A 27,511-nucleotide genomic window follows, 5' to 3' on the forward strand; every position below is an offset into this window, starting at 1 on the left:
TACAACCTCAACCTGAAGCTGCTAGACAACCTCCTGAAGCTGATGAGCCTACTCACTCTAATACATCTATCTACAGACCATCTTTCTCACGTATGGGTACATCTATTATGAGTAATACTTATGAAGCATGCTCTGATTTCATTAGTATAGATCAATTACATCTTGACACTCATCACACACAGCTACTTATTAAACAAGTAAATAGGAGAGGTAATGAGTTTGGCATACCAAATATTTATAACCACCCTCTAGAGCCCAATCAAACACCTTCAACTCTCTTAGCCCAAACCCCGGAGTATAAGGGACCTAATGCATATAGAGGGAGAAACTACACTAAATGCAGCAAATAAGGAGGGTACTTTGAGAGAACCCACAGCTCTGTCTCCATTGAAGCAAAGCAGTAAATCCCTTAAGACAACTGTAAACCTCCAGGTATCTTCTCAATAGGATTCACTAGCTAAAAAGGCACCTAACCAGTTGCTAGATCTATCTTCTCAACTAGGTAGATCTACTGAAATTCGCCCGTCGGCCACGACATCCTGTAATGAGTCAAACACACTCTCCAATATTCAAGCTCTTGAAGCTTTAAATAAGTTGATTAGAAGAGTTCTTTTTGGTGAGGAAGTATTGAAGGAAACAGGGAATTCAACCATTTTACGGTTAGAATATCCTGTTTAAGGTCCTTCAATAGATCACCCTGCCTTCACAGGTGTTAGGAGAGAGAGCTGTAATCGCTTCCAAATCTAGCACAACACTTACCTCCCCAGGACTGATAACCCTGGATGCATCTACGGATAGTGGAACTGACATAGGCGCGGATCGACAACCCATTGGTGATGAACTAGATTTAACTAGTGAGCCTGAGGAGAATGTATCTTCACAGATACAAGGGGAAGCTGGGGATCATATGCCAAATATGACGGCCTCAGTGCTCCTCTCAGAGATTCTAACTCTAGATGAGTCATCTAATGATGACAAGCAACTTGTCTCAGACAAGGATTGGGAATTGCGAACTCCCATTGCACCACTGCTGACCTCCTTAAGGATGGCTCCAGTGTCTTCTGAAGGTACATTTGGAAATCGGAGCTTTGAGAAGAGTGAACATGTGAGAATCAGTGACAAACATCACCCCAAACTGAGTGCTAGAGTGATGAGTGATACACTACGAGAAGCCCGTGAGACACCTACCATCCAAAATACACCCATAGATCTATCAAACTATGTCACCAAATCATATCTTAAATAGTAGCTGGATTTCAAAGACAGTTATCTCAAAGAACAACTGGCTCTTAAAGATCAACATTTTCAGACAGAATTATCTCTTAGGGATCATCAAATCGCCAGTCTTTCCAATCAACTTGAACATCAGCAAGCAGCATTCGCCAGTTTACGGGAATTCATTGAGCGATCTCTATCTCACACAGGAAAAGGAAAAGCACTTGCCAACACTGAGCCAAAGCTCTCAGTTAGCAAGCAAGCGTTAATCCCGGTCTCATCTAAAGCAGCTCTTTCCAGTACTGGGCCAATGACCACAGTCAGCAAGCAACTGCATGTTTCTCTTGAGATCCCTGTCTCGATCTTACATGCGCAATCAACACCAGCTCTGAAGGATAACCCAACTGAGGGGGATAAAAGGGTAGTAGAAAAAGAAAAACTAGACATTGCTGTTGATCTACTTCAAGATGCCTTTTAGGCTACTGGAGCTGCCTATGATGAATTTGGAGATGAGATAAAGGAAGAGCTAGAAGAGAGAATTGATGAAAGGGTGCTCTTCAAAGAATGATTCTCTAAGGAAAGTGCACCATCTCAGGGGGAGAAATCAGGACATCTGAGCCAAATAATTACAACTCAGAAAAATCTGTAGTCTCAGATATATGCTACAAGACCCTTATTCTCTGAAAATGAACTTGAGGAAGGTGAAATAGATGAAAGTGATGTTCTGATGGGGTGTGAGCCAAGATTTGAAAAAGTGGTTACGGAAGAAATAAAGATCATTACTGAGGACGAAGAGTTTGAAGATGAAGATGCCTTCTCAGACGACTGTTTATTCTATGGACTGCCAGAGAAAATCAATCGCTCTTATACAGAAATTCAAGAAGAAATGGAAAGATCAAGAGCAAGAATTAAGAGAGACATTCGAAGAAAAGAGAACAGAGAAGTAAGAGAAGCATATCTTCGAGCTAACAAAAAAGGAAGCAAATGGGAAGAAATTAAGAATGAAATGGACAAACAAGAAATATATCACTATTCAGACCCTAGTAACTCTAATCTGTTGAGAACTTTGGAGCATTACAGAATAAAATATGAAGATATCCATGAGTTCTATGATCATTTCAACAAAGTAATTACTGGAACTACTGTGAACATTCTGAAGAATGAATGGAAGATCACTATCAATCATAGAGATGGTCTACAGATGAAGGTGTCTACCAGTGTGCTGAAGAAGTTGAACATTGTTGAACTGTTTGTCTAAGCCTTAAAAATCCCATGGTTGAAATCAAATGAGAATGAATATTTCAGAGACAAACTTTGGAGAATGATGATGGATGTATCCCCTCAGGCCTTTATATATCCATTTGTGATCAAAGTATTTGCGGGTGGCAGGATGCAAAACATCACCATGTCTGACCAACACTTAAGAACCATTCGTTTTCTACCACTTAATTTCCTGGAAAGTCAACTCACGAGCAAAAGAGCTAAACTGGAAGCTCCAGGTTTAAAAAGATCAGAAGCAGATTCAAAGCTGTTGAAGTTCTATATGCTTATAGGCTCAATGATAAGATGATCAGAGATTCAGAGAAGGATATAAAAAGGGTTACAAGAGAGTATCATGAGATGGTGTTCATTAATGGAGAACCATAAATTAATCTTCTGAAAGATAATGAACCCATTATCAACACTAACAGTAAAGGGTAGCTAGTTTTCAAAATCAACAAGTGCAAAATCAGGATCAAGGACTTCAGGACAAGTGAATCAGACTTAATACAACAAGCCTTGATGGATGTCAAACTATCCACATGTAAATAGGACAAGGTTGATTTGATTCCCATCATGAAGATACTTGAGGAAGTGATGGAAGAAGAATCAATCAATGACACTAAAAGAGTAAGAGGACATCCAAAAAGGATAACAGTCTTTTGTTTCTAAATGCAAAAAAGTCAAATATCTTGAGATAATGCTTCATGAGCTAAACAATCCACCTCCAGTCAATGCACTTGAAATAGAAGCGCGTGATTGTGTGCAAGCTAGATTGAATGAGCTGAAAGAGTCCCCTCCAAGACCTTCAGATACTAAGAAGAAAGTCACTAAGAGAAAATCTGATCAGACTCAAGAAGGAGAAGGAAGCAGAAAAGAACAAAGACAACGAAGATATAGAATATATGTTCAGGCTAGATGAACACTTCTTTGTAATATGTAACTTAAGAAATCTGGAATTGAATATGTAATCCAGAATGTATTTAATATCTTTATCTGTTTTGAGATAATACTTTTTCTTCTTATCAGTTGAGTTATCTTTAGGGATTTTCTTGTCGAACTCTAACAATCAAATAGGGGGAGATTGTAAAGCATAATGTAATATAACATATAATTGAGGAATTATAACTCAACATGAAAATAAAAATAGATAAACAATATTAAATTGTGAATCACAGGAACCCTACAGAGGAAGACATGATAAACACAAAGAACCAAAAGATGCAATTAACTCTTTAAGTCCTCAAACAGATCATGGGAAGAAGTTCATTGTCATGTTCAAGCAGCAATGAAGAATAAGAAATCAAAGACTTTAAGCATCAGTTACATGAATTGATTTCAAGTGTTACAGATCAAGGGTTCAGTGAAAGAAATAATGGATAATCACCAATCTGTATCAGCTCAGAAACACAAGACAAATTGAATTAGGTTCTCTCAATGCTAGTTATTTGTGAACCAGACCAGTGCACCAAACATTAGTATTCAAGAAGGAATTATGATTCAGTTATAGAAGAAAATGTTGATACAGTGAAGAATGGCTAAACATAAGCAAGAACATTCTAAGGCAAAATACTCTTCACTCTGGTCGTCATAAAAGTGTAAGTACTACTTCAAGTAGACTCTATGTTCTCCACGGAACTGGTCGCCATAGATAAATTACTCGAAGGCACCATGTGGTCGCCACAGACTATTACTCTAAGGCACTACCTCATCACCATAGAGAATTACTCTAAGGCACCACAGTGGTAGCCATAGAGAATCACTAAGGCACCGGTGGTTGGCATAGAGCTTCACCAGTGATCGCCATAGAGCTTCACCAGTCGCCATAGAGCCTCACCAGTCGCCATAGAAGAGATGACACAGTATGTACAGGTCGTCATAGAGCACTTTGTGATTTCCATTCAATCAAATTCAGCAAATTCATAGGTTGTGTAGATACAGTAATGCCACATGTCCAATGAATTTGAAAGACTACATTAGCAGCTAAATGAATAGAATTCATTTCAGTCATCTTTTTCAGCAATAAAGTTTAGTTTATGAGAGCTCCATTAAATCCCCTCATTTATTAAGCTTGTAAAAATATTGTTATGCGGCTGAATTTATTATAACTAATCAATTTATTGATTAGATTGTAGCAAACTCAAGGATTATATTAATAAAACAATATATTTTTTCAAATTGTTTTGTGTCTAATTTAATTTTGTACTTTTAACGAAGAACTTGTAAATGAATCGAAAAGATCGTAGGTATTGTATTCAACCCCCCTTCTACGATACTTTGGGACTAACAAGTACTAACAAGTTGGACTCGATTAACTACATAATTCACATAACACAAAAGTCACACAGTCATTTTAGGCTTAAAATAATTTTTAGAGTCAAAATAGTATCACTATTTGCATTATCGAACAATATCTGGCTCGCTTCCTAATTTTTGGAATTTATTGGACTCGTTTCCATAATTAATAGGGTCTATAAGTAAATAATTATCGAAAGCCGACTCACTTTCAAAAGAAATTAGGATTTAAAACTATTTTTTATTGAAAATAGATCATTTTTCGGAGTCGAAGGGCTTTTGTTTCGTTTAAATTGGATAAACGGTTCAATTATTGTTCAATAAATAGGATTAAACTAATTTATTATTTAATAGAATTAATTATTCCAAATAATTGAACCTCAAAAATATTTTTAAATAATTATTTAGGAAAAATTAGAATTAAAAATCAATTTTCCATAATTTTTGGAATTAAAATAATTTTTTATGATTTATTAAAAATAAATTGATTAATGATCAAAATAATTATTCATTTTAAATAATTAATAATTAATAAATAATTAATAAATAATTAATAATAATTAATCTCGAATTTTAGAAAATATTTCAGAATTATATATAAAATATATCAATCAATTAAATTAATTAATAAATCAATTTATTAAATAAATAAAACAGATTTTTATAATTAATAAAAATAAAATAAAATAAAATAATCAGAAACATTTGTCGGAAATTAAACTTCTGACAAAACGGATCAAAATCGGGTTTTAATCCAGGTTTTAACTTTGACTTTCGGGTTAGAATACGGGTCGGGTCTCCAAGAAAATGCGGGAATTTTTCCAGATTCTGCTGACGTTCCCGGAGTCTGGCGACCCCAAAGCATGCTAAACAAGCATCGTTTGGCCTCGTTTTTACAGGGTTTTTGTTCCAAATCAGTTCAACAACATCAAACCACCGTCTACAAGCCGAAATCATCTCTGAAACTACTTCTTCGATCAAAACTCAAAGTTTTCCGGCCAACTATCGAATTAACAAATTTGTACATGAAATTGTACCTTTTATAGCTTAAATCAAAGCTTAAACCATATACAATCAAAGCCCTAACATCTAAGGAACCTCAGATCATTGAAACTCAAAAACATATAAATCAAAAATTCATATTAACCATAATAATCGAATTTCACTATCCATGAATCGTTTTGTTCAATTAACTAGCATAAATCGACTACAAATCATCATACAAAGCTATTCCAATCATCAAATAAATCTAATAACCCTAGAATAAAAATCCCCCAAATCAGACATGAACCATATATTTCGAAATTAAAAATCTATGAAGTAAAACATGAAATTGATATCAGAAATCGAAAGAACAGATCATAACCTTCGATTTGAGTACTTACACGACTAGATATGATGTCGAAGATCGATCAAAATCATGTCTGGATTGTTCAACCCGAATTCAAAGGTCCGACCCGAATTCCAGAGAATTTTCTGATTTTTCAGTATTTTTAATAATTAATTGTAAATAATTAAATAAAAATTAGGGTATTTATAGTAGTAAAAATAATACACCTAATTAAAATTAAGGCCCTAATTATACATCTATTATAATTTTTGAGTAATGATTTCTAATTTTTAAATATTTAATATATACAATATATATGCCAAAAATACCCAAAAATTGTGAATAATTCAAAAATGCAAAGAAATGGACTATTTAAAAGACCCATAATTTTATAAAAATAAAAATGTAATTTTTTTGGGGCTTTTGACACCCGAAAGGGCCCAGAAAAGTCATTTTTCACGAAATGAGAAAATTTATAAAATATCTAGATGTTCAGAATAACGATATGGTACAAGTCATACTAGGCAAAACAATGCTAGTTATTTTATTTGAAATATCAGCTACTAAAACAAAGTTCGGGTCGTATAACTTTTGATACGAAAGCTTTTAACATGAAACAAAATACCCTGATGACACAGAACACACGTAGCACATAGCAATTAGGGTTTTATAACTAAATACACATAATAACATAATAAAACACATAATTCATTGTTATTACAATATAATACAACTGAAAGAGATATGTCCTAAGTCCACATGTATGAGGATTTAGGAATAACTTTTATGTAATCTGTTTTGATTTTATTGATATTAATAAAAGGCTTGTTTTGTTTTTATTGCAGGCTCTATCTATTTAAATGTTTAAATAAGATATACCACAGTTTAGAGTAAAGCTTTTTATGGATTGTGATGAGATCATAATAATGAGACCTAAAAGATGATAACTCCAAATTTAAATAGTTCCTGGTCGTAGGATTACTAACTGGTAATTAATAATCCGTAAAGATCGGTACATACTATGTTTGCTTCATTATGAAGGATGTCTGTTCTCATAGATATTTGTGTGGTGACACTATAACTAGTATGTAGGTGCTTATTATAGAATAAGTTCACTGAACATGACTCGCACAGCTGAACAACTGATGGAGTTCACTCACGTGTCAGCAGTTGTTCACAAAGTGATAGCTGTACAAGTATCCTTAGACTTGAGGTCATTATAGTCATCTTGTGTACACTGAACTATGCTTTGGTTTAGTTCTTAGTCTCAAGGGACAATTATAAGGGCTCTACTGGGTATAGGAATTTGTACACGAAGATAGTGTATGATCAATAAAAGATCTACCCCTTCCAGTGTAGGAAGAGAATGTTCAATGCTGATCCACTTATGTTAGTTCAGGAATCTCTGGCCAGAGTGAATGAAATTAGAAAGGAGTTTCTAATTTACATTAAATAGAAGTAAGCATGGTGAATGGGAAAGGAAGTGATTAAATAAGATAGGCTTGACACAAGTTCTATGCCTTGTATTTAATCGTGACATTGCAGGGTAGAAGGAATTAATTATACGGTAACTACTCACTGAATAGGTTCTTGGTATTCTAAGCAGTGAATTCGTATTATCCGGATAGTAGCGATATGCTGAGAAGTATCCCTCACGATGTAGAATAAATATGATTAATTAATTAATCATATTTAATAAATTAGAAAATTTATATAAATAATGATAAAATAGTTTTATTATTATTTATTTCTACTACCGGCTTAATATTGAACCTATAGGGTCACACCATAAAAGAGAATGATTAATGGTGGAGGAATTAATTAATAATGGCTGATAATTATTTATGTAATTATTTATTTATGAAATAAATAATTAATTGGAAAATTTAATAATTGATTAAATGAGATTTAATTGATTATAAATTAATTAAGAAAAGGTTCTTAATATTATTAATTAAGAATTTAATTTTTCAAAATTAAATCAAGTGAGAGAATTATTTCTAAAGAGTTTAGAAAAATGATTAATAATTAAAAGGTGTTTTAATTATTAATGAGAATAATAAAGGGTTAATAATAATAATATTTTATGGAAAAATTTTCAGCTGAAAATTTTGCCTATAAATATACTATTATAAACCTTATTTTTGCCTCAACCAAAAATATTTACAAATCCCTAATTCTCTCCATCTCCTCCTCCTTCATTACATCGTTTTCTTGGTGGATACCGGTGGAGTGCTTCACACTTGAGGAGCAGCTGTTAAGGATCTCCGTTCATCGTTCTTGGATCGCTATTAAAGACCTCCATCTTTCCATTAACGTAAAGCTTCTTAAGGTAAACATACTGAACTACGAATTAAATATTATTTTTCGCATGGATCCTGCCCAGGGTTTCGGTTTTTTTAAGATTAAATTTATGTTTTCGTTGCGTTTATGTGCTAAAAACCCTTCAATGGTATCAGAGCTACTTGCGAAAAGTTTTTAATTCGTTTATGTGTTTAACTGTTTTCGATATATGAGCATGTACGTGATTCGCCATGATTTGATGTTGATATAATATGCTTATATATGTATGGTTTTGAATATATGATATTCATGTGAGTTGTATAATCATAAGATGATTATGTAATCTGTATATATTCTGATATATACATGATTTATGTTTGTTCTAATTATGAGAATCATATTAGATACGGATTCTGAATTGGCTGCTGCAGATTTGCTGAAATCTGGGTCTGGTGTCCGATTTAGCAATAACTATCAACCACTCATCTGTAAGGCGTTTGACGTCGTTTACTTCCCGTAAATAGTGATTCTTATTTTTCTGATTTGATTCTGATTTTTCTGATTTTTGTCATATTTTCTTGTTATGATTAGATCATGGATAATATGATATGTTAAGATCAGATTATGTGTTTTAACATGCTTTTATGTGTTGTATGAGCATGGTGGATGGTTATGGCCTTTCGACCTTAGTGTAATGGTTTTGGTTTCTGTTTTAAATGCGACTTGCATGTCGTCAATCTTTGTAATCATAAATCTCGAATGTAACTCGAGTTATTCTTGTAAGTTCGTTAGATTAGTTTTACTTTCAATCATGTAAGAAGACGAGACATACAAGAAGTCTAAACAAAGAAGAAGACTTATGTAATAAGTAGTTGTATTTATTTCCATCATCATATTAGATTGACCTTGATCTTGATCTTTATCATGAGCTTGATAAAGATCACATAGGATGGGGCCATAACCAAACACATTTACTTTATTGCACTTTACATTTACTTGTTTATTTAATTTTATATATGAGATATATGCCTATGTTTACCATGCGATGATAGATTTAGGTGAACTTAAATTAATATAAGGCGTGCTCTAGAAAATCTAGAATATGATTCGTTTTTTGCCTTAACAATAAATATTATGAATACGATCATGAGATTTTTGTGTTTATGAAACACGTAATTGAATATGAATTTTCAATATTGAGAGAAAGGATGATTCTGTCAACAACAGATTTCTATCTGTAAGAAAGGGTTATTAAGTGACGCCTCTTGACAATGCTCCACCCGATCTGGGAATCATCTGACTATCGAATATTGATTTGAAATATTTAATTTAAAAGGAAAAATCTCTTTATAATATGATTATGATTGTAACATAATATAATCCCTCTAAAATTAAATAATATCAAGTAGTAATTGGCCAATGACACAACAGGCTTGTGTCGGTCATAGCCTTCCAACATGGTAGAAAGTGGTTCTTATTTTTAAATCATTGTCGTTTCGTGCTACAGCCGAGGGCTTTGATTTCGAAATAAGAAATACTTGTCTATTACATAGAGATGTGTACATTGAATTAAAATCTAAAGGTCGGTATGTGCTACAGCTGTGGGCCGTTGGAGACTGATTCAATTGTATGAAATGTTGGGTTAGACTTGACTTAGAATATTGAGTTTATCATGCCACAGCCGTGACTCAATTATTCAAGAGGCTAAACTTATATTAGGGAATAACATCAGATGTAATTGACAAGAGTTGTCTGCCTATTGAACATCACATGATGTTTCGTGCCACAACCGAGGTTGTGTGATGGAATGTAGGATCCCTATTCCCACTAGCATTATAAATGCTTAATTTTCACTTAAGGGGTTGAAAAAAATTAGATAAACTAGTGGGAGACACTTATGAATAAAGACCCGATTCATATAGTGTTTTGAAATGAAATTGAATATTTGCTAAGTGTTGTTATGTGTTTATCATTTACAGATTTACTATATTCGTCATGTCTTCTGCACTATCACTTCAGAGCATACTAGATGCTCACAAGTTGACTGGTCCTAATTTAGCTATTTGTTTTCACTGTAACAAGTCGGGGCACTGGAAGAGGAACCGCAAGGTTTACCTTGCAGAATGGAAGAAGAAGAAGGGTAGTAAGATTACAACTTCTGATTCAGGAATGTTCATGATCGAAGTTAATATGTCACTAGGTCAAATTTCTACTTGTGTATTAGATACCGCCTATGGTTCTCATATTTGCAATTCGTTGCAAGGACTAAAGGGAAGTAGGACTCTTGAAAAAGATGAGGTAATTCTACGTATGGGCAATGGAGCAAGGGTTGCGGCCATATCTGTAGGATCATTTAGTTTACATATGCCTACGGGAAAGACTATTATTTTGAATAATTGTTATTACGTTCCCTCTATTGTGAGGAATATTGTTTCTATTCCTATGTTGGATGTGGATGATTTTTCATTTATTATTAAGAATAATGAATGTTCTATCCTTAGAGATAATGTTCTTTTTTGGACGTGGCATTTTAAATAATGGTCTATATGTATGTGACGTAGAGCATGATTTACTTCCGATTGAACAAACTAATAAAAGAAAACGAGATGATGAAAATCTGACCTATTTATGGCACTATAGGCTAGGTCATATTAGTGAAAATAGACTGCGGACATTGCACAAGGAAGGGTTACTTGACCCCTTTGATTTTGAATCGTATCCTACATGCGAGTCTTGTCTATTGGGTAAAATGACCAAATCTCCATTTAGTGGACATGGAGAGAGGGCTGCAGATTTGCTAGGATTGGTACACACAGATGTATGTAGACCAATGTCTACGCAAGCCATGGTTGGATTTTCATACTTCATTACTTTCATAGATGATAGATCTAGATTCGGATATGTGTATTTGATGAAACACAAGTCTGAAGCCTTTGAAAAGTTCAAAGAATATAAACATGAAGTGAAGAAACAAACCAAACACAGTATTATAACTCTTCGTTCGGATCGAGGTGGTGAATACTTGAATGGAGAGTTTCTATATTATCTCAAAGAAAATGGTATAGTCTCCCAGTGGACTCCTCCATATACTCCACAGTTAAATGGGGTATCTGAAAGGAGAAAATGAACTTTGTTAGACATGGTTCGGTCCATGATGAGCTATGCGAATCTTCCAGTATTCCTATGGGGTTATGCATTGGAAACCTCAGCATATTTACTGACTAAGGTGCCTTCCAAATCTGTTCCTCAAACATCATATGAGATATGGAAAGAAAGGAAACTGAGTCTTAACGTTAAGATTTGGGGATATCCAGCTTATGTCAAGAAAGTTGACCCAGATAAGCTGGAATCTCGATCCGTAAAATGTAATTTTGTGGGATATCCTAAAGAGACTCTGGGGTATTACTTTTACACCGATCATCGGGTGTTTGTCTGTAGACATGCTACCTTCTTGGAAAAGGATTTTATCCTTGAAGGAAACAGTGGGAGCAAAATTGAACTTGATGAAGTTCAAGAAGCACAAACTACTATGGATCAAGTGGAAACACCTGTTCAGATTGAACAACCTTCTGTGGAAAAGCCCATTCGTAGGACAGGGAGAGTGTCTCGCCAACCTGAGAGGTATTATGGCCTTGTCATTGAGAATGACAATGAGTTGTCAATCATTGATGATGACAACCCTGTGACCTATAATGAGGCTATGAGTAGTGTTGACTCAGAGAAATGACATAGTGCCATGAAATCCAAAATGAAATCTATGTATACCAACCAAGTATGGACTCTGGTTGAGGCGCTTGAAGGTGTTAAGCCTATTGGGTGCAAGTGGGTATACAAAAGAAAGATTGGAGCAGATGGCCAGGGGGAGACCTATAAGGCCAGGCTCGTGACAAAAGGATTCAAACAAAGGCAAGGGATTGACTTTGATGAAACTTTTTTGCCTGTAGCCCTGTTAAAATCAATTCGGATTTTGCTTGCGATTGTTGCTTACTACGACTATGAGATCTGGCAAATGGACGTAAAAACGGCCTTCCTCAATGGGGAACTTGAGGAGGAAGTGTATATGACACAACCAGAGGGTTTTCTTTCCAAGGGAAATGAACACCTAGTATGTAAGCTGTTGCGAACCATATATGGTTTAAGTCAAGCTTCTCGTAGATGGAACATCCATTTTGATGACAATAAAAGAGTTTGGTTTTATTAAAAACATAGATGAACCATGTGTCTACAAGAAGGTTAGTGGGAGCGCGGTAACATTTCTTGTATTGTATGTGGATGACATACTTCTTATAGGAAATGATATACCGATGCTACAATCAGTCAAAGTATGGCTATCAAAGAACTTCACCATGAAGGACTTGGGAGAAGCATCCTACATTCTCGGTATAAAGATCTATAGAGATAGATCTAAAAGAATGATAGGTCTTACCCAGGGTACATACATCCAGAAAGTGCTTAAAAGGTTTAGCATGGAAAACTCCAAAAGAGGTCTCATACCGATGAGCCATGGAGTGTCCCTTTCCGAAAAAATGTCTCCTAAGACACCTGAGGAAAGAGAGCGTATGAGTAAGATTCCTTATGCTTTAGCAATAGGATCTATCATGTACGCGATGTTGTGTACAAGGCCTGATGTTGCTTATTCAATTAGTGTGATGAGCAGATATCAGTCCAATCCAGGTGAAGACCACTGGAAAACAGTGAAAAACATCCTTAAGTACTTGCGAAGGACTCAGGACATTTTTCTTGTTTTTGGTGGTGAATCTGAGTTGAAAATAGAGGGTTATACTGACTCTAGTTTTCAATCAGAAAGTGATAGCAAATCCATGTCAGGGTACGTGTTTACTCTGAATGGTGGTGCAATTCAGATTGTTGAAAGAGGAGATGTCAACGTCGAGAGAGTTGACACACATAACAACGTAGCAGACCCACTCACAAAGCCACTTTCTCAGAGTCACTTTGATCGTCATAAAGACAAGATGGGTATTAGATACCAGAGTGATTGGCTTTAGTATAAGTGGGAGATTGAAAGAGATATGTCCTAAGTCCAATCATGTATGATGATTTAGGAATAACTTTTATGTAATCTGTTTTGATTTCATTGATATTAATAAAAGGCTTGTTTTATTTTTATTGCGGGCTCTATCTATTTAAATGTTTAAATAAGATATACCACAGTTTAGAGTAAAACTTTTTATAGATTGTGATGAGATCATAATAATGAGACCTAAAAGATGATAACTCTAAACTTAAATAGTTCCTGGTCGTAGGATTACTAACTGGTAATTAATAATCCGCAAAGATTGGTACATACTATGCTTGCTTCATTATGAATGATGTCTGTTCTCATAGACATTTGTGTGGTGACACTATAGCTAGTATGTAGGTGCTTATTATAATATAAGTTCACTGAACATGACTCGCACAACTGAACAACTGATGGAGTTCACTCACGTGTCAGCAGTTGTTCACATAGTGATAGTTGTACAAGTATCCTTGGACTTGAGGTCATCATAGTCATCTTGTGTACACTGAACTATGCTTTGGTTTAGTTCTTAGTCTCAAGGGACAATTATAAGGGCTCTACTGGGTATAGGAATTTGTACACGAAGATAGTGTATGATCAATAAAGGATCTACCCCTTCCAGTGTAGGAAGAGAATGTTCAATGCTGATCCACTTATGTTAGTTCAGGAATCTCTGACCAGAGTGAATGAAATTAGAAAGGAGTTTCTAATTTACATTAAATAGAACTAAGCATAGTGAATGGGAAAGGAAGTGATTAAATAAGATAGGCTTGACACAAGTTCCATGCCTTGTATTTAATCGTTACATTGAAGGGTAGAAGGAATTAATTGTATGGTAACTACTCACTGAATAGGTTCTTGGTATTCTAAGCAGTGAATTCGTATTATCTGGATAGTCGCGATATGCTGAGAAGTATCCCTCACGATGTAGAATAAATATGATTAATTAATTAATCATATTTAATGAATTAGAGAATTTATATAAATAATGATAAAATAGTTTTATTATTATTTATTTCTACTACCGGCTTAATATTGAACCTATAGGGTCACACCATAAAAGAGAATGATTTAATGGTGGAGGAATTAATTAATAATGGCTGATAATTATTTATTTATGAAATAAATAATTAATTGGAAAATTTAATAATTGATTAAATGAGATTTAATTGATTATAAATTAATTAAGAAAAGGTTCTTAGTATTATTAATTAAGAATTTTTTTTTTGGAAATTAAATCAAGTGAGAGAATTATTTCTAAAGAGTTTAGAAAAAGGATTAATAATTAAAAGGTGTTTTAATTATTAGTGAGAATAATAAAGGGTTAATAATAATAATATTTTATGGGAAAATTTTCAGCTGGAAATTTTGCTTATAAATATACTATTATAAACCCTATTTTTGCCTCAACCAAAAAGATTTACAAAACCCTAATTCTCTCCATCTCCTCCTCCTTCATTACATCGTTTTCTTGGTAGATACCGGTGGAGTGCTTCACACTTGAGGAGCAGCTGCCAAGGATCTCCGTTCATTGTTCTTGGATCGCGATTAAAGACCTCCATCTTTCCATTAATGTAAAGCTTCTTAAGGTAAACATACTGAACTACGAATTAAATATTATTTTTCGCATGGATCCTACGGTGGGTTACATTTTTTTTAAGATTAAATTTACGTTTTCGCTGCGTTTATGTGCTAAAAACCCTTCAACAACTGTAATTTTCCAGTCTTTACACTAAGGATAAGGTGAGAGAGTTTAATGAATCCCAGCCTAGCCTCACTACAGTCTCCCAACAGGCTGTGGTGATTAATAAGAAATGTTACGACCGGCATTTTATGTAATATTATTTGTGGATTTTGTATAATATTAAAATCAAATGAAAATATATTCAATGATTGTACGCTAGTGTGAGTGAAAATTTCTGCATTATAAATTTGCTTTGTGTAGTACATGATTTTTCAAAGCAAGAGTTTATTTAATTTCTTTATTTTTGATTTATAAGGAATATTCTAAGCTTTGGAAAAAATTTCTTTTAAAAGGTATTTTGTTCACAAATCTTGAAAATGATTTTATAAAGTCTCTAAAAATCCAAATTATTTTATGGTATAAATTTTATAATTTTTGAACTTGTATTTTATTTTATAAAAATAAATCATTATAAATTTTAGTTGCCATATTTATCAAATTATATAAGAGACCATGCATGCAAATCACCCTTCTATTCTCTCAAAGGGCAAATAAGACTTTTCCAACCCCACTAACTCATTTGATTATTACCAAATTACTACATTAGCCTTGCATGCAAAATGGCCTAACTTTAGCTAAAGGACATTTTTGTAAGTTATCACTTCCACTCATTATTTGTCAACCAAAAAGCACAAAACAAAAAAATCAAAGTGGGAGAAATCATTCCACTCATTTCACACTCCAACACACCACAAATTTTCTCTCTTTTCCCCTCCCACCTTGCTCTCGGCCGAAGGCCAAATCTCCCACCCCCTTCCATTTTTCAATTCATTCTTCATCTTCCCAAGTGTAAATCTTTTACCTACATTCATCTTATATCCTTTCCAAGTGTTTTGAGACTTGGAAGTTGAAGTTTCGTGGATGCATGTGTAGTTCTTATGTGATCTCCAAAGAGAAACTCTTGATTCTTGTGAATTCAAGAGCTCTCTATGAGATATATTATGCATATGTGCTAACTAAGTATTTTATGGAGATATCATGCTTTAAAATCCTTTGCTTGCTACTGAATTTTCATTATATACTTATGTTTAGCCATGCATACTAGTTTTAAGACATTAAAATGATGATCAACCATGTTTTGCATGCTATTCTTTTCGAAATCATGTTGTTATGTTTAAAAATCTATAAATGCGAAATGGCTGTGCTTAAAATAGATTGTTTCCATGATAAATTTCTTATTAATACTTAAAAGAAGTTATATTTCATGATTATTAAGGGTGAGTATTAGGTGCAAGTCGATTTTGCAAGCATTTAAAACTTTATGCCTAGCCGAAATCTTGTTACGTGCTTTCCATGAGTTGCATGTTATATATTTAGTTGCATGTTGTTGTTTTTGGGCATGGATGATCTCACCCAAGGTTATTTTGAGAATAAGGGAGTTAGTTCAGTAGATTACCATGTATAAGTCTTGGTTTAAGTATTAAGTTTTTTTTAGTTGAGTTTGTCAAGTCAAAACCTTGGAAAATGAGAGTTATAGTTTCTGCAGAAAATCAATTTAGTACCCTGAGGTTTAGAGTGAGTTTTGACCATGTCATTGATGTGCACTTTGAGGCCCAAGCCACCGGAAGTTAGTATTTGGAGTATACAAAAGGTTTTAGGAGTTGGTTGGAGGTTTGCATGTCATTTGGTTAGGTGCACAAGTAGAATCACAAAATCTGTCCAGCAGGGGACAGTTTTGTTGCAACTTAGAAATAGGGAGATTTGACCATGTCATGGGTAGGCCCTCATTAGGCCCAATTGGGCCTTAGTTAGAGGGAGTGTCAGAGAAGTTTTTCCAACCATAGTTCATAGGATATGAGTTAGAACCATGTGTCACAAGTTAATTCAAGTCAGGGCATTTTCTGCCCAGAAAAGCAGGGGAACCTTGGACTTTTAGCTTAGGCCCAAGAAGGCCCAAGCCAGGCCCTTGAGCTACATCAAGCTTGTGAGATGCCTTTAGGTCAGCATAGTCTTGTGTAAAAGTTTTGAAGGAAAACTTATAGTTTAAGAGAGCCTAATGCACTCAAGAAACTATAGTTGTCATTCTGAAATTTGCACCAGTGAGCACTATCACTTATCACGTAGTTTTAGAACACTTAGAAGTGAGTATTAGGTCGACCACCATAGTTGTAAGATAGTATAAGGTCAGTAGAGCAAAAGGCACAAGTGAGGGTCAATAGGTTTTGGATAATTTAGGAAAGGCACATCGAGTTAGGGAGCCAAAATTTGAAGACTTTGTGTAGTTTAGCGACCAAGTGACTTAAGTGGTGAGTCAAGATCATCCAAGCCTAGTGTTGCATTATGGTATATATGGTGTTATTTGATATTAATATACGATATGTGATTATGTGTCTACGTGTGTACATTTGAAATATAAAGGTGGATATAAATTAGGTGCGTATAGGCCTAAGTGCCATCCATATTTAATTTTGGGTTGTAAATAGGTTAAGATGGTAAGAATATATTATAATGAGGATTATTATTATTTATGTAGGATCTCGAGACGAGGGAAAACTTGCCATAAAAGTCGAGTGAAGCTCCAGTTGCTCCTACCAGTCAGACCAGACCAGCCTATCTCAAGGCAAGTGATTCAACTTGACCTTCGTATTTACTGCTAATAATTCTTACATTGCTATAACTATCCTTGTCATTTGATATATTAAATCAAGCGTATCTTACATTTATCTTTGAATCATATAGAAATGCCATGAACCCTCGAGTACGTATTGCAAGTAGTTCAAAAGTCTTATCATGACAATATATTAAAGTAATTCGAATGCCATGATAAAATAAAGAGTTGTTATAGCACTCGGTTGATCCTCTTGATTACCATGCTAATGATTCCTAAGTAATGATATCTCATCCTGATACTTGAATCCCTATAGAACCTTACCTTGATACCTAAAAGCTAAATATTTATCAAAGTTGTCCCTAATTGATTGATACCCCTCTTTCTTATCCTAAAGCTTGTCAATTCTGATATATCCTGAGCTAAAAATCATTTCTTCATACCTTAACACCCTTAGTATTCATGAAGCTTACATTCTTGATGATCCAGCACTTGAACCTTGATGAGAAACCATTGCTTTAAGCCCAATTTGGCACTTCCTTTCATGATATCCAATAGCCTCACTAAATTCCCTTGTCCAAAATTTGATACATGAAAACCATTCAGTTACCCTAATAGAGTTTAGTTTTGTGAATTATTACTCTGAGATTTAGTACCATATTTCCCGTGTTTCGAGTTGATCTATAATCCCTTGATAAAAATGTTTACTGTTAAAAGAGACTTTGTTATAATTCGGCATCAGTTTTTTTTTTGAAATAAATAAAATATGGGTTTTCAGTCCCAAAGGGGGATAAATGTTTTCTTTGAATAGTGGATCTGGACTGAGACGCGAGTCCTTTCCACACTTATATTAGGCTTAAAAGTTGCCTAGGGATTCCCGTTAATGTTTTAGAACCCAGCGAGGATCAGGATTACTTCGCGGCTGATCACTGGCTGTAATCCGTAGCGTTATAAAATGATTTTGATTAAGACATGATTTTAAAATTGTTTTGATGCAAGCAAAATGATGCCATCTCACATAGTTTTATCTCTCGTTATCATTAGTTATGTCTTTCCATTGTCATTCTTAAAAGTATATCTCAATTTATGTTTTGTGTCGTACTATTAGCACTTGTTGAGCATTTGGCTCACTCCTTGCTTTACCCTGATATTACAGCTAGCAGCTATGGTTAGATTCAAGCAGACTGCCCGTAAGACCTGTGATGCTGATGCTTATGTTCGAGCTCAGGCATAATAAGTAATAATAGCTGTGTGAGGACTCGGTATTTGTAATCAGATGGAATAGTTGGTAGTGTTGGGCTGTTCCAAACCCTAAACTGTAAGATCTTGGATTTTGTTGTGTATTCTTCATTAAAATGATGTAATAGCTATATTTATTTTGCTGTTTAAGTTGGGGGTGTGACAGGTTTTGGTATCAGAGCTACGGTTTAGAGTCCCTGGACAGCCCCAATAGGTTATAGGATTTGTGTGTAGGTTATAGATATTATGCGAGAGAGTAGGTTAAGTAAATTATTATTAATACTCCTCTTATTGGTTGTCAGAAAAGGGCGCATTCCTCGTCATCCTCTGGGTCGGATGACACTATTGCTTTCTCCATGTATGCTGAGTTGAGGCGCGAGTTCGACATGCTTCAGGGCAAGTACGACCGACTGATAGACCGACTGAAGAACGTGTATCCGGACAGCCGAAACTACGAAGGGAAGCCCAAGGAGAAGATGACTGCGAGACTTGAGACCTTGGTTCAGTACGTCAACACTAAGCTTGAGGAGATGCCAGCACACCGGGACCGTACCAGCCAGTATGTCATTTAGATGGTGGCGGATGAGCTCCAGAGCATTGTGAAGATGCTTCGAGAGGAAAACACTACCAAGCCCCGTTCAGATGGAGTAGAACCTTAGTTCTTTTCATTTACCTTTCATGTTGTTGTACTATCAGACTCTATGGAATCCCCAGTTGTTTCCGTTGTTTCCTTTAAATAAGCCTGTTATTCCTAGAATCAGACTTTGTCCCAATCCTATGTACTGTGACCTTTAAAATTTCAATAATTATGTGCTATTGTTCCATTTGCTCTCAACTATTATTTTATGTTTTTATCATCATATCTGCTTAATTTGGAAACTTGACCCCATATGTAAATGAGAATGCCATGCGATACCATCGAATCATTTTATCATTCATATTTGTTTTGACACAACTCTTATTTCAGGATCATGCCTCCCAAAAAGAAGAACCCAACAACCATATCCACCACAGACCCAAATATTCTTCGACTACTGGAAACCTTGCAACAACAAACCAATGCTATAGCTCAACAACAACTAACTCTTCAACAACGAATTGAAAACTAAGATAACCGTGAGCCACACCAACAACCTGAACCACCAGTACCACCTAGACAAATTGTCACTTTCAAGGCTTTTCAGAATGTGAATCCACCTGTATTTCATGATACCACTGATCCAGTGATAGCTAACACATGGATCAAGGAGATGGAAAGGGCTTTTGAGTTGGTACAGTTAGGAGACGATCAGAAGACGCCGTATGCTACTTACTTCTTGAAGGGAGAAGTCATCTATTGGTGGAATCAGTAAAGGCTATGGAAGTCACTCAGCAGGTTTCTTGGGAGAGATTTAAGAAGTTATTTCTGGACAAGTATTACCCTAAGTACATGCAGAATCAGATGGAGCTAAAATTTCTTGAGTTGAAGCAAGGGAACATGACTGTATTGGAGTATGAGAAGAAGTTCACTGAGTTGTCAAGGTTTGTGACAAAGTATACCAGCACTGAGGAGGAAAAAACAAAGAAATTTCAGCAAGGATTGGAGCCTTGGATCAGAGATAGGGTGGCTATGTTTGAGCTTGAAACTTATACGGGAGTAGTACAGAAAGCTGCTCTGATTGGGAATAATGGGATGCAGTCAAGGAAAGAGAGGGATAATAAGAAGAGGAAGGTTCCATTTTATGGAGAAAAGTCTGAAGCAAGAAGTTCACAAGATCGGAATGTAAAGAGGATTGGTTTCCAGAAGGGCAGAAATTTTCAAAAGAAAGGAAATTTGGGCAAAAGGAAAGAATCAAAAGGGAACAACCAGGCAAGACAAGGGCAAGTTGGAGAAAACAGGTTCCAGAGACCGGAATGCAAGCACTGTGGAAGAAGGCACTCCGGAGTATACAATAAGCTGAGCATGACCTGTTATAGGTGTAATCAGAAGGGACATTTGGCAAATGAGTCCAAGATGCCGAAGCCAGGAGTTACGTGCTACAAGTGTGGGAAGACTGGACACATGGCTAGGGAGTGTAAGGCAACCGGACCAGTCAAAGCTCTGATGAACGTGGCAAGTACCAGTGCAAGTGTGCCAGCTGAGGTATTGGCATTACCTCCACCACCCGCACCAACCCCGCAAGCAACAGCAAGGACATTTAATCTAAAGATGAAGGATGCTGTACAGAATTCGGAGGTGATAGCAGGTACACTTTTACTCAATAATGTCAAAGCTAAAGTATTGATTGATTCGGGAGCAACAAGATCTTTCATATCAGAATCTTTTGTTGATAAGCTCCAATGTGATAAAATGGTTATGAGTGAGGTAGTAAATATGGTAATTGCGAACCAAGAGAAGATTCCTGTTAATCAATTTTGTCCAAAATATGAGATTGATATTTCGGGGTATAAGTTCTCAGCCGACTTGATACTCTTCAAGTTGGGAGAGTTTGATATAATTTTAGGAATGGATTGGTTAGGAGAGAATAGCGCTCAGATAAATTGTAAGACCAAGAGAGTGTATTTAAAGATGAAGAGTGGAGATAAGGTAGTATTTAAGGGGCAGAGGCAAGAGCAACTATTTCTTACAATTGTTCAGGCTAAGAAGTTACTTAGAAAAGGTTCTGAGTCGTTCCTGGCATATGTAGTGGATTCAGAGAGAGGCAGCCTCAGCATGGAAGATATTCCTGTAGTTAATGAGTTCCCCGATGTGTTTCCCGATGAACTACCAGGCTTACCACCAGATCGACAAATTGAGTTCGAGATCAACCTTGCTCCAGGCATGGAACCAGTTTCAAAGGCCCCGTATAGGATGACACCAGCAGAAATGAAAGAGTTGGCGAGCCAGCTACAAGAATTATTGGATAAAGGAGTGATACGACCAAGTACGTCACCATGGGGAGCACCTGTTCTGTTTGTAAAGAAGAAAGATGAGAGTATGCGTCTATGCATAGATTACCGGGAGTTGAATAAGGTGACGATCAAGAACCGCTACCCGCTACCAAGGATAGATGACCTTTTTGATCAGTTTAAGGGAGCAAAATGCTTTTCGAAGATTGATTTGAGATCGGGATACATCAATTAAGATCAAAGAAGATGATATTCCTAAGACCGCATTCAGGACCAGATATGGGCATTATGAATTCCTAGTAATGCCGTTTGGATTGACCAACGCTCCGTCCAGATTTATGGATCTGATGAATCGGGTATTTAAGAAGTATTTGGACAAATTTGTCGTGGTATGCATTGATGACATCCTTATTTATTCTAAGTCAGAAGATGAACATAAGCAGCACCACTGGATAGCATTGGAGATACTCCAACAAGAGAAGTTGTATGCCAAGTTTACCAAATGTGAGTTTTGGTTAAAGGAAGTTCAATTTTTGGGGCATGTTATTGGAAATGAGGGAGTTAAAGTGGATCCGGCAAAGATTGAGGCAGTTATGAGTTGGGAGAGGCCAAAGACTCCTACGGAAGTGCGAAGTTTTCTAGGATTGGCCGGATACTATAGAAGATTTGTCAAGGATTTCTTGAAGATCGCCACGCCATTGACCAAGTTAACCAGAAAGAATCAAAAGTTTGAATGGAGTGCAGAATGTGAAGATAGCTTTCAAGAGTTAAAGCAGAAGTTGATAACAGCTCCAGTGTTGGTACTTCCAGATGATCAAGGGAATTTTATAATATTCAGCGACGCTTCACATAAGGGTTTGGGTTGTGTGTTGATGCAACACAGTAAAGTGATCGCATATGCGTCAAGACAGTTGAAACCGCATGAGTTAAAGTACCCGACGCATGACTTGGAACTAGCCGCCATAGTGTGTACACTCAAGATTTGGAGACACTACCTCTATGGAGAGAAGTGTGAAATCTACACGGATCACAAGAGTTTAAAGTACATTTTTACTCAGAAAGAGCTCAATATGAGGCAGAGGAGATGGCTGGAATTGATCAAGGACTATGACTGCTCAATAAATTACCATCCTGGAAAGGCGAACGTAGTGGCCGATGCTCTGAGTAGGAAGGAGAGATTGAATATGATGATAACATCAAAAGAGTTATCTGAAGAAATCGAAAAATTGGAATTGGAACTTTGTGCTTATGGAAAAGTCGAGGAAGTTTGTCGTGCAATGACCTTTCAGCCAACACTAGTGGAAAAGATAAAGAAGTGTCAAGAGGAAGTAATGGAAAAAGAGAAGAATCAGTTATCTGGAAAGGAGATTAATACTCAAAGGGATGAGCAAGGGATACTAAGGTTTTCATCCAGAATATGGATTCCCCATGTACCTGAATTAAAGAATGAGATCCTCCATGAAGCCCACAATTCGAAATTTTCAATCCACCCGGGTAGCACCAAGATGTATCGAGACTTAAAGAAGAACTTTTGGTGGCCAAATATGAAGTGAGACGTGGCAGAATGGGTTGCGAAGTGCTATACTTGTCAGAAAGTAAAGGCAGAACATCAACGACCAAGCGGATTAATTCAGCCCCTGAAGATTCCAGAATGGAAAGGGGAAAATATCGCTATGGACTTTATAGTAGGACTACCGCGAACGAAATCCGGACATGACCCAATATGGGTTATAGTTGATCGTCTTACGAAGTCGGCGCATTTCCTTCCAATAAATGAGAAGTCGTCACTAGACAAGTTGGTTCATCTGTATGTGCGCGAAATTGTACTAAGGCATGGAGTACCCGTATCAAGAGTTTCAGACAGGGATCCCCGATTTAACTCGAGATTCTGGAAGCAATTTCAGGAATGTCTTGGCACGAAGTTGAATATGAGCACGGCATACCACCCGTAGACTAATGGTCAGAGCGAAAGGACAATTCAAACAATCGAAGACATGTTGCGCAGTTGTGTAATCGATTTTGCAGGAAGTTGGGACGATCACTTGCCGTTGATTGAATTCTCTTACAACAACAGCTATCATTCCAGTATCGGCATGCCACCATACGAAGGTTTGTACGGGCGAAAATGTAGATCACCAACAAGTTGGGATGAAGTAGGAGAAGGAAGAATTCTCGGCTCAGATTTGGTACAACAGTTGCATGACTCGGTCAAGTTAATTCAGAAAAGGTTGATTGCTGCTCAAGATAGACAGAGGAAGTATGCCGATCCAGCACGTAAGGACGTTCAATTCCAAATTGGCGAAGCTGTGTTGTTGAAGGTGTCACCTAGAAAAGGGTTGATGAGATTTGGCAAGAAAGGGAAGTTAGCACCTAGATACATAGGTCCTTTTGAGATTTTAAGTCAAGTAGGAAAGGTGGCCTACGAGTTGGCCTTACCACCTCAGTATCGGCATGTGCATAATGTGTTCCATGTGTCGTTGCTTAAGAAGTACAATCCTGATGCTAGCCATGTGATATAATATGAACCTGTAGAAATTCAGGCAGACCTGTCATTTGTGGAGCAACCGGTTAAAATACTCGACTGGCAAGTAATGTCACACCCCCAACTTAAATAGCGAAATAAATATAGTTATTACATCATTTTAATGAAGGATACACAACCAATCCAAGATCTTACAGTTTAGGGTTTGGAACAGCCCATCACTACCAGCTATTACATCTGATTACAAATACCGAATCCTCACAGCTATTATTACTTATTCTACCTGAGCTCGAACATAAGCATCAGCATCACAGGTCTTACGAGCAGTCTGCTTGAATCTAACCATAGCTGCTAGCTGTAATATCAAGGTAAAGCAAGAAGTGAGCCAAAAGCTCAACAAGTGCTAACAGTACAACGCAAAACGTAAATCGAGATATACCTTTAGGAATGACAATGGAAAGACATAATCAATGATAACGAGAGATAAAACTTATGTGAGTTGGCATCATTTTGCTTGCATCAAAACAAATTTTAAAATCATTCTTAATCAAAATCATTTTATGACGCTACGGATTACAGCCGGTGATCAGCCGCGAAGTAATCCCGAACCTCGCTGGGTTCTAAAACATTATTGGGAATCCCTAGGCAACTTTTAAGCCTAATATAAGTGTGGAAAGGACTCGCGTCTCAGTCCAGATCCACCATTCAAGAAAACATTTATCCCCCTTTGGGACTGAAAATCCACATTTTATTTATTTCAAAAGCTGATGCCGAATTGTAACAAAATCTCTTTTAACAGTAAATATTTTTATTAAGGAATTATAGATCAACTCGAAACACGGGAAACAAGGTACTGAATATCAGAGCCATGATTCACAAAACTATTCTATATTCAAGTAATTGAATGGTTTTCATATATCAAAGATTGGACAAGAGGATTTAGTGAGGCTAATGGATAATATGAAGGGTAATGCCAATTTGGGCTCAAAGTAATGGTTTCTCATCAAGGTTCAAGTGCTGGATCATTAAGAATGTAAGCTTCATGAATATTAAGGGTGTTAAGGTATGAAGAATGATTTTTAGCTCAGGGTATATCAAAATTTTCAAGCTTTAGGATAAGAAAGAGGGTATCAATTAATGAGGAATCAAGCTGGGAAGTATCTGACTATCATAATTCAAAGTAAGGTTCTATAGGGGTTCAAGTATCAGGATGAGATATCAATGCATAGGAAACATCAACATGTTAATCAAGAGGATCAATCAAGAAATATATCAAATCTTCATTTTTATCATGGCATTAAACTATCATGAAAGACTTTTGAACTACTTGCAATACGTACTCGAGGGTTCATGGCATCTCTATGTAACTCAAAGATAAGCAAAAGATACGCTTGATTTAAATATATCAAAATGACTCAGGATAATTGCATCGATATGTATATGAACTGTTTACAGTAAATACGAAGGTCAAGTTGAATCACTTGCCTTGAGATAGACTGGTCTGGTCTGACTGGTAGGAGCAACAACTGGAGCTTCACTCGACTTTTATGGCAAGTTTTCCCTCGTCTCGAGATCCTACATAAATAATAATAATCCTCATTATAATATATTCTTACCATCTTAACCTATTTACAACCCGAAATTAAACATGGATGGCACTTAGGCCTATACACACTTAATTCATATCCACCATTATATTTTCAAATGTACACACGTAGCCACATAATCACATATCGTATATTAATACCAAATAACATCATATACACCATAATGCCACACTAGGCTTGGATGATCTCGACTCACCACTTAAGTCACTTGGTCGCTAACTAAACAAAGTCTTCAAATTTGGGCTTCCTAACTCAATGTGCCTTTCCTAAATTATCCAAAACCTATTGACCCTCACTTGTGCCTTTTGCTCTACTGACCTTATACTATCTTACAACTATAGTGGTCGACCTAATACTCACTTCTAAGTGTTCTAAAGCTATGTGATAAGTGAAAGTGCTCACTGGTGCAAATTTCAGAATGGTAACTAAGGTTTCTTGAGTGCATTAGACACTCTTAAACTACAAGTTTTTCTTCAAAATTTTTACACAAGACTCTCCTGACCTAAGGGCATCTCACAAGCTTGATGTGGCTCAAAGGCCTGGCTTGGGCCTTCTTGGGCGTAAGCTAAAAGTCCAAGGTTCCCCTGTTTTTCTGGGCAGAAAATGCCCTGACTTGAATTAACTTGTGACACATGGTTCTAGCTCATATCCTATTAACTATGGTTGGAAAAACTTCTCTGACATACCCTCTAACTAAGGCCCAATTGGGCCTAATGAGGGCCTACCCATGACATGGCCAAATCTCCCTATTTCTAAGTTGCAACAAAACTGTCCCCTGCTGGACAGATTTTGTTATTCTACTTGTGCACCTAACCAAATGACATGCAAACCTCCAACCAACTCCTAAAACCTATTATATACTCCCCATACTAACTTCTGGTAGCTTGGGCCTCAAAGTGCACATCAATGACATGGTCAAAACTCACTCTAAACCTCAGGGTACTAAACTGATTTTTCTGCAGAAACTATAACTCTCATTTTCCAAGGCTTTGACTTGACAAACCTATCTAACAACAACTCAAAACTTAAACAAAGACTTATAAATGGTATTCTACTGAACTAACTCCCTTTTTCTCAAAATAACCTTGGTGAGATCATCCTTACCTAAGGTGCAACTATGGAAAAACAAAAGAGACTACTCTTTACAAATCACAAACCTTTATGCTCTTGAAGCAACAAGATATATATTTTTTTTATAATAGATAACCACAAATTATTACCATGCAATAAGAAGTATAAATCAATATTAATACATTATTTCTACTGAAATTAAGGCTCACTAACAACATGAATCTAAATGATCAAAACTTCCAAAAAAATCAAAAGTGATTTACATGCATGCATGCTTTCGGATCTTTCAAGCCAAAGCAACATGATTTCCAAATAAATTTTTATCATAATTCAACATGCAAGCCTAACATGGATTACAACTAAATGATCAACTAGCATGCAAAAGGGTTTTATCAAGCTTTTACTATAAAATTCACGTTATCATCACAAAATACACAAAAATGTAACAAGGCAACAAAACACCATCCATTCGGCTCCTATCAAGTCATGGCCGAATGGATTAGGGTAAGAACAACATTTCATAAGTGTAACACTCTTATGTCTAGCCAT

This window comes from Apium graveolens, chromosome 8 (assembly GCF_009905375.1).
Source record: "Apium graveolens cultivar Ventura chromosome 8, ASM990537v1, whole genome shotgun sequence".
NCBI classification, from domain to species: Eukaryota; Viridiplantae; Streptophyta; class Magnoliopsida; order Apiales; family Apiaceae; genus Apium; species Apium graveolens.